Here is an 8,374-nt window from a genome sequence, read left to right as displayed (position 1 = left end):
GTGGAGGTGCTGGAGAGGAGAGAGAGGCCACGAAAATTTGAGAGAAAAAGAGCCCTTTTTTACCTCTTGAAGTCCCCTATTTATAGGTTTCAAAACCTCCTTAATTAGGGTTAATTAAGGAGTTTTATTTTTTTAGAACTCTTTCTAATAAATCCAATAAAGGGGCAATGATTTTTTCGAGAATTATAGCCTAGGTGGGACTCTAATTAATCCCTAATTAACCCCTAATTAAACCCTAGAAAGTCCAAATGTGATGCCACTTGGCATCTTCCACATTTGGTTTTTTAAAAACCTTTAAAAACCTTTAAAAACACTAGTTTTAAAAACTAAACTTCAAAATGAGTTTTAAAAATGATATTAACTCTTCTAAACCCCTAACACTAACTAAGACACTGACTAACCCTAGTCTAGCCCTAACTTACTCGAATATGGCGCCACCCTGAGTGGGCCCTACTTGAGTTTTTCAAAAAACGATTTTAGAACTTGAAATTGAAGGAGTTTTCAAAAGATTTTCAAAAGTAAACTTAAAATTAGAATTTTTGAAATGGCATAGGGTTCTAACCGAGTCAGAACTTTTCTGGATATGGTGCCAACTGAGTGGGCCCACATCGAGTTTTGAAGAATTTTGAAATAAACACTGAAAATGGTTTTGAAAAGGGGTTAAAACCAGTATTTGAAATTCAAGATCTTTGAAAATAGGGTCTCAAGCGAAATGGAACTCCGAATTAGAGTCCTGAACTCTTAGGACTCTGTGATTTTGGTTTTTAAAAGCCAAATAAAGAAATTTTTGAAAAGATTTCATCGAAAATGGTGAAACAAGTCAGAAAATACAGTCAGAGTTAGACTCCTAATTCGATCAGAACTCTAAATTAGAGTCTTGGATTAACTGGACTCTACAAAATGATCTAATTTTTGAAAACAAATGGAATAAAAACAAACTCCTGACTGGACTAGGACTCTGGGACAGAGTCCTGATCGGACTGAAACTCTAGATTTTTGGTATTTTCTGAAAAACAAATGAAAGAATTTTGAAAAACGGTTAGAAACACGATAAAATCAAATTTTGGTTGAAAGTCTTGATACGATTAGGACTCTAAGAAAGAGTCCTAATTCGATCAGAACTCTAAGAATTTTGGTTTTTCTAGTAGGCAAATGATGAAATTTGGGCAAAGCTTTTGAAAACCAGTGAAAATGAAGCGAGAACATCAATTTTGGATAGAGTCCTGCTTCGATCAAGACTCTGGGGTAGAGTCCTGATTTGATCAGGACTTTGAGATAAAACCTCAAAATTTTGAAATTCTTTGATAAAAGTGTAATAGTTTTGGTATGTTGAAAGATTTCTGAAAGATTCTCTCAAAATTGAAATCAGGATCAGAGTCCTGATCCAACTAGGACTCTCTGAACAGAGTCCTGTTTTGACTAAAACTCTGAGTTTCTGACTCATTTTGAAAGATTTGATTGAAAATAAATAAAATAGTTGTAAAAGATTAGAGTCCCAATCCAATTGAAACTCTAAAGAAGAGTCCTGATCTGACTGGACTCTTGAAGAAGAGTCCTGATCCAACTAGGACTCTGAAATTTTGGCCAAAACAGAAGATTTTGAAAGGTTTTCTCCGAAAGCAGGTAAAAAGGTAGTGAAAAGTAGAGTTCTGATTCGACTGGACTCTGCAAAAAGAGTCCTGATCCAACTAGGACTCTGAAATTTTTGGAGATTTTTGACAAGTAAAAGAATCCAGAAGTGACCACCTAAATGGGTCTCATCTGAGAATTGAAATTGAGTTTGAAATGAATCCAGATTGTTTTCTAACAAAATATTTTGAAATATGAGGTCCTGGGGTTGGAAAATGATAGAATGCTGACTAAAAACCCAGGTTTTGAAATTGATTTTGAAAGAAAGCTTTAAAACTCAAATCTGGATTAAATATTTTAAAAACATGAGTGCTGGATCTCGAAAATGAGATGCAATGACTTGCAATGCTATGTAGTGCAATGAAATGGTATGCTGAATGCATGCAATGATATGCAATGACACATGAAATGGATGAATACTGAATGAGGAGGAAAATTTGGGGTGTTTACAATCACACATTAACATTATTTAAAAAAATAAACTATATGCAATGCTGCCTAAGCTAAGCAGGAAATGTAAATTCTTATTCCAAAGTTTAATTTAGTTTACATCACTATTGAAAATTAAATACATGAAAAATAAAATCTTCAAGGTACCTGCAAAAATAGAAAACTTGATTAATGAAAATATGTTGGCTTTTCTAGGTTTATCCAGTAATATCTAGAAATTACTGGATCTTGCTAGATATAAGCCTTTTCCATGATTCCCTTAAATAAAATTGATAAAGTATGAAATAAAATTGAATAAATAAGGAAGATAAGATATGAAATTTCGAAATTGGGGTCAAAATGACCAAAATACCCCTAATAACAAGACTATGGCCTTGAAATTAGGGTTTTCAGAAAGATATTTGGTAAAATGCAAGCTTTGAAATTCAAATGCAAATAAACTACGCTAAAATATGATATGACATACTTAAACACATGAAAACTAAGGTTAGAGATTTCGAAATTGAGGTCAAATGACCAAATTGCCCCCGATAGCAAGACTATGGCCTTGAAATCAGGGTTTTTAGAAAATATTTTGGTAAAACTTAGGTTTTATGCACTAAATGAAATCAAATGAACATCAAATTTAACCTAAAGTATCCTAATATGATTATTAATATGATTAAACCCTAAAAATATATGCTTATGCACGAAAATCCAAGAATATCACAAATTTTGTGATTTTTGCAGTGTTTTGGAATTCTTCGGGTGCCCTGTTTTGCAATTCAAGCCATTAAAGCATCAAACGGATTCTAAAAACCCTCAAAATTGGTACCTGCACTTGTTATAACACTAATATCAAATTAGAATTATAAAAATATTTTTTTGGCATTAAATTAATCCGAAAATAGCATCAAACCCTAAAAATATGCTATTTTTGACCTAGTTCACCAACCAGTCTGAGTCCAGGACCCGAACCAGGGGTCAAACCTACATGGAAATCTATGAAATTTTACAGAGAACAAATAGACAAGAAAACAGAACTTTTCCTTTTTACAGATCTGAAAAAGCCTTTAAAACCAGGGAGATACCCATCCGACAATCCGGACTTGAATATATTGATTTTAACTTTTTTCCTGACTGATACTTTCATAAAAGCTAGTGTATGTGCCATTCGTGTAGACCATAGTGAGTTTGAATATGCAGGAATCATCATCCATCACTATTATCATCGCAAAATTTTTAACTTTTTGCGAGTCAAACTGACCTTTGAAATAGTTTTTGAAAATAGCTCGCCTCCGTTTTAAAATGCGGGATAATTTCGAAGAATGGGACTCGCCTGTCGGTATGAGGTTCGACCGTTCCTGCCACCTTTAACAGGGGTAATCGAACCAAGGATCAATCTACTGCTCTGCTCTATTCAACTTATCTAAATCATATTCTAATTTCTAAATGCGCATAGAATCAGGCATGTGCTATGAATTTCTAAAAATGCATATTTGAAAACATGATGTTTGCTTTGAATAACTGAAACACTTAGAATAGATATCACATGGAAAATCGTGAATTGGGATTTGAAATATACTTCTCAGAAAAGTAAAATCGGTTTCTGAAGGAATCTTGAGATTTTTGTGAAAATTGATTTTGAGAAATGTGAAATAACTTTGAAAAACTTGATTTCTTTGAATTCAAACTTTGAAATTGAAAATATAACTTAGAAAATCGAATTTGGAACTTGGGAAATACTTGAAATATCATTGGCAAATCCATATTTTAAGAAAATCGATTTTTGAATATGACTTAGAAAAATTTGAGAAAAACTGATTTTTTTGAATTGAAATTAGAATTTATAAATGCATGAAATGAATGAGTATGGATTTGAGGAATTGAGAAATACTTTTTGTATTTTTGAGAAATGCAGTGCATTTTGAAGTTAGCCTAAGAGTGTAGGCTGAATGTGGCTAATGTGAAGATCATAAATCTGGGTATCATTCGTATTCTGACTATGGCCATAAATACAAATTCCACCAAATTTATAAACTTCATAAAAGCTAGTGAATGTGCCATTCGTGTAGACCATAGTGAATTGATAAAATGTGCATGAATGATACATTCATCAAACATTTAATATCGGCAGAATTAAACTATATGCAATGCATCCTATTCTAAGCTGAAATTTAAATTCTTATTCCAAATATAATTTAATTTAATTTAGATCACTATTGAATTTAAATACAAGAAATTAAAGGAAAATAAAGTCTTCAATGTTCCTGCAAAACTAGAAAACTTTGTTAGTGATGATATGTTGGCTTTTCTAGGTTTATCCAGTAATATCTAGAAATTATTGGATTTTGCTAGATATAAGCCTTTTTCCATGATTCCCTGATATAAACTTGATAAAATATGAAATCAAATTGAATAAATAACAAAGATAAGATATGAAATTTCGAAATTGGGGTCAAAATGACCAAAATACCCCTAATAACAAGACTATGGCCTTGAAATTAGGGTTTTTAGAAAGATATTTGATAAAATGCAAGTTTTGAGGTTCAAATGAAAATAAATCAAACTAAATATGCAATGACATGATTAAAAATATGAAAATTAGGGTTAGGGATTTCGAAATTGAGGTCAAATGACCAAATTGCCCCTGATAGCAAGACTATGGCCTTGAAATCAGGGTTTTCTGAAATAGATCTTGGTAAAAACTTAGGTTTTATGCACTAAATGAAATCAAATGAGCATCAAATTAAATCTAAAGCATCCTAATATGATTATGAATATGATTAAACCCTAAAAATATATGCTTATACACGAAAATCCAAAAAATATCACAAATTTTGTGATTTTTGCAGTGTTTTGGAATTCTTCGGGTGCCCTGTTTTGTAATTCAAGCCATTCAAGCATCAAACGGATTTTAAAAATCCTCAAAATTGGTAGCTGCACTTTTTATAACCCTAATATCAAATTAGAATTATAAAAATATTTTTTGAAAATTTCACAGTAGCTAGACCTAATCAATATGAATCCATGGCACTTTACAGATCTAAAAGCGAATATAAGATGAGAAAAATATCATCACAGAAAGTTACCCTCTTGATTTTAACAACGATTTTAAAGTTTTAAAAACCAGATTTGATGTCTGATTTTTCTGACAGGGTTCCCGAAGTTCAAAAACTCTTATTTTTTTACAGTAGATCAATAACATATGCATGCATCACATATAAAAAAATCAGACATTAACAACAAGTATTTCAATCCAAAACAGCATGCTCTTTTCTGTTCTAAACTAAAAACACACAGAAATCTAAGAAACTTGAGAAAATATGCATTAACTAATAAAAAACAATAAAATAAACCATAAAACAGTAAAATAAAAATTATTTCTATGCTGGAAAACGTGTAATAAACATGAATAAGCAAAGAAAAAAATAAAATACAGGGAATCCATGGATGGAATTTGCTTTCACTTTTGAAATCATGGATTTAACCCATTTAACGGGTAAATCTCACGTTTCGTCGGTTAAGAACATGAAAAACGTACCTCTCATCGATTCTAATGGATTAGAATCCTTGAAATCACCCTCAAACTGAGTTAGATCATCTTCTTGGGTCGATTTTGGGGTTCTTGGATGAAATCCATGAACACAAGAGTTTCCTTGGTGAAATCTATTGAAAAATCATAAAAACTAATAAAATAATATTAAATAAACTCACCTTGGGGCTGCAGCTGCAATGGAGGAAGGTGGAGGTGCTGGAGAGGAGAGAGAGGCCACGAAAATTTGAGAGAAAAAGAGCCCTTTTTTACCTCTTGAAGTCCCCTATTTATAGGTTTCAAAACCTCCTTAATTAGGGTTAATTAAGGAGTTTTATTTTTTTAGAACTCTTTCTAATAAATCCAATAAAGGGGCAATGATTTTTTCGAGAATTATAGCCTAGGTGGGACTCTAATTAATCCCTAATTAACCCCTAATTAAACCCTAGAAAGTCCAAATGTGATGCCACTTGGCATCTTCCACATTTGGTTTTTTAAAAACCTTTAAAAACCTTTAAAAACACTAGTTTTAAAAACTAAACTTCAAAATGAGTTTTAAAAATGATATTAACTCTTCTAAACCCCTAACACTAACTAAGACACTGACTAACCCTAGTCTAGCCCTAACTTACTCGAATATGGCGCCACCCTGAGTGGGCCCTACTTGAGTTTTTCAAAAAACGATTTTAGAACTTGAAATTGAAGGAGTTTTCAAAAGATTTTCAAAAGTAAACTTAAAATTAGAATTTTTGAAATGGCATAGGGTTCTAACCGAGTCAGAACTTTTCTGGATATGGTGCCAACTGAGTGGGCCCACATCGAGTTTTGAAGAATTTTGAAATAAACACTGAAAATGGTTTTGAAAAGGGGTTAAAACCAGTATTTGAAATTCAAGATCTTTGAAAATAGGGTCTCAAGCGAAATGGAACTCCGAATTAGAGTCCTGAACTCTTAGGACTCTGTGATTTTGGTTTTTAAAAGCCAAATAAAGAAATTTTTGAAAAGATTTCATCGAAAATGGTGAAACAAGTCAGAAAATACAGTCAGAGTTAGACTCCTAATTCGATCAGAACTCTAAATTAGAGTCTTGGATTAACTGGACTCTACAAAATGATCTAATTTTTGAAAACAAATGGAATAAAAACAAACTCCTGACTGGACTAGGACTCTGGGACAGAGTCCTGATCGGACTGAAACTCTAGATTTTTGGTATTTTCTGAAAAACAAATGAAAGAATTTTGAAAAACGGTTAGAAACACGATAAAATCAAATTTTGGTTGAGAGTCTTGATACGATTAGGACTCTAAGAAAGAGTCCTAATTCGATCAGAACTCTAAGAATTTTGGTTTTTCTAGTAGGCAAATGATGAAATTTGGGCAAAGCTTTTGAAAACCAGTGAAAATGAAGCGAGAACATCAATTTTGGATAGAGTCCTGCTTCGATCAAGACTCTGGGGTAGAGTCCTGATTTGATCAGGACTTTGAGATAAAACCTCAAAATTTTGAAATTCTTTGATAAAAGTGTAATAGTTTTGGTATGTTGAAAGATTTCTGAAAGATTCTCTCAAAATTGAAATCAGGATCAGAGTCCTGATCCAACTAGGACTCTCTGAACAGAGTCCTGTTTTGACTAAAACTCTGAGTTTCTGACTCATTTTGAAAGATTTGATTGAAAATAAATAAAATAGTTGTAAAAGATTAGAGTCCCAATCCAATTGAAACTCTAAAGAAGAGTCCTGATCTGACTGGACTCTTGAAGAAGAGTCCTGATCCAACTAGGACTCTGAAATTTTGGCCAAAACAGAAGATTTTGAAAGGTTTTCTCCGAAAGCAGGTAAAAAGGTAGTGAAAAGTAGAGTTCTGATTCGACTGGACTCTGCAAAAAGAGTCCTGATCCAACTAGGACTCTGAAATTTTTGGAGATTTTTGACAAGTAAAAGAATCCAGAAGTGACCACCTAAATGGGTCTCATCTGAGAATTGAAATTGAGTTTGAAATGAATCCAGATTGTTTTCTAACAAAATATTTTGAAATATGAGGTCCTGGGGTTGGAAAATGATAGAATGCTGACTAAAAACCCAGGTTTTGAAATTGATTTTGAAAGAAAGCTTTAAAACTCAAATTTGGATTAAATATTTTAAAAACATGAGTGCTGGATCTCGAAAATGAGATGCAATGACTTGCAATGCTATGTAGTGCAATGAAATGGTATGCTGAATGCATGCAATGATATGCAATGACACATGAAATGGATGAATACTGAATGAGGAGGAAAATTTGGGGTGTTTACAATCACACATTAACATTATTTAAAAAAATAAACTATATGCAATGCTGCCTAAGCTAAGCAGGAAATGTAAATTCTTATTCCAAAGTTTAATTTAGTTTACATCACTATTGAAAATTAAATACATGAAAAATAAAATCTTCAAGGTACCTGCAAAAATAGAAAACTTGATTAATGAAAATATGTTGGCTTTTCTAGGTTTATCCAGTAATATCTAGAAATTACTGGATCTTGCTAGATATAAGCCTTTTCCATGATTCCCTTAAATAAAATTGATAAAGTATGAAATAAAATTGAATAAATAAGGAAGATAAGATATGAAATTTCGAAATTGGGGTCAAAATGACCAAAATACCCCTAATAACAAGACTATGGCCTTGAAATTAGGGTTTTCAGAAAGATATTTGGTAAAATGCAAGCTTTGAAATTCAAATGCAAATAAACTACGCTAAAATATGATATGACATACTTAAACACATGAAAACTAAGGTTAGA

The sequence above is a fragment of the Nuphar pumila genome, chromosome 14 (assembly GCF_984573655.1).
Source record: "Nuphar pumila chromosome 14, dmNupPumi1.hap1.1, whole genome shotgun sequence".
In the NCBI taxonomy this organism is placed as follows: Eukaryota; Viridiplantae; Streptophyta; class Magnoliopsida; order Nymphaeales; family Nymphaeaceae; genus Nuphar; species Nuphar pumila.
Note: the sequence above shows the minus strand (reverse complement) of the source record.